Genomic DNA, 1,622 nt, shown 5'->3' with positions numbered 1-1,622 from the left:
ATTTAAGGATTCACATATACTTGTTTGCAGTGCTCTTATTGTGTGTTGCTGTCCACTTTTTGCTGCTGTAATGATGGAAATTTCCCCACTGTTGGACTAATAAAGGAATATCTTATCTTATCTTAAATCGCTGCTCCAAAAAGCGAAATGTTTTGCACCCCCATCCTCCTCAAAGTGGGGTCTCGCGGGACAACATTTTTTTTACGAGAATTGCACTTTGTTGAAATTTTGGAAATATCGCTTGGAATGGCAACTACAGATATCAAAAATATCCTTTTTCACGAGTATCCGGTGCCAGCATCCTGGTATGTTTTGGGTGAGCTTCACCTCTGTCAGCAACTGATTCCAGGAAGATGCAGCAGAGAAAAACTCAAATTTCAAATGGATCCGTCTCAATCTCGCATCCCCTTCGCAACTCAATATATTCCAAGTGTCGCGTTGTGCGTAGTGTTCCGGCGTTTATCAGGCACGCATCGTCACGCCGGAGGTCCAGGCAGCTGAAGGGTGCATTTCAGCCGTACGCCTGAGCAATGCGATACGCTCTCTGTCAGGGAGGGGAAGCTGCGGGGCTGCGAGCATAAAGTGTCTGGCAGGAAGTTGGAGGGGGGAATAAAAGAAGACGATGCAGGGTGAAGAATAGAGGGGAAAAAGACACCGCTACAATAATGCCTGCAAGGCGAAATCCCAGCGCCCTCGAAGCGACGGCCGGGTTTTATCGCATGCATCGCCATCGATTTCCCCCGACAGGAAATAGTGCTGAAGTTAAAGTTTTTCGAAACAACTGTGTAACATGAAAGAGCCCCGTTTGCGAGGCCTAAAAATACACCCCCCCCCTCCCTCCTAACTTGTGATCCCGAAAGACCTGTCTGGGGACTACAATGAAAACGCGAGCTGCGCTGCTCCTTTGTCTCACCTAAAAACGGCGCCTTCAGACGCGGGAACAGATGTGCTGTCTGCTTGAGTCAGTGGAGCGCCGCATCGCAGCACGCGCACGCACGTGTCGACTCGTCCTCTCTCTTACTTTTGAAGGCAATTCTTTAGAGGAGTCTTCTTTTTTCCCCTCATCAAAAGGCAACGCACATGCGATGAAATTATAGCAGCTCAGACTTAAGCTGGCGTGGCAAATGGAGCGTTTGCGAAATCCATCAGATTTTTGATTTAGAATTTCGGTAAAAGAGCTGGGAGACGTAGTGATTAGATTAACCTTGTGTCAAGTACATTCAATTATACCCTTCAGATTTTAGTTTCGTGTAGCTAGCTAGCAATGACTTCAGGTTTTCTGTTGCACTGAACATCCACGTGTCACTGGTCCAGACTCGGAAAAGACTTCCATTCCAATCGAGTTTGATTTAAAGCTGAAACATCATCTGCATCTAGGCATCTATTTTCTGGAGCAGCAGCGGCTAATGTTAGCGGCTACCTCCAGGCCTTGTCGTTTAAATAGTATGTCCACCGTCTCCCCTCCGTTGGATAGACACGTTTTATCCTGACAAGAAGTTTTATTTTCCGTCGGCCATAAAAAACATTTCACTCCCGGATCAAAATCATAAACGGGCGGTAAATCTGTCGCTGCTTATGAGCAATCGCTGCCGTGGCCAAATATTAGCCGGTTAACTTTAACA

Source organism: Nelusetta ayraudi, unplaced genomic scaffold (assembly GCF_046127955.1).
Source record: "Nelusetta ayraudi isolate G7.1 ecotype Tasmania unplaced genomic scaffold, CSIRO-AGI_Nayr_v1 ptg000027l, whole genome shotgun sequence".
In the NCBI taxonomy this organism is placed as follows: Eukaryota; Metazoa; Chordata; class Actinopteri; order Tetraodontiformes; family Monacanthidae; genus Nelusetta; species Nelusetta ayraudi.
Note: the sequence above shows the minus strand (reverse complement) of the source record.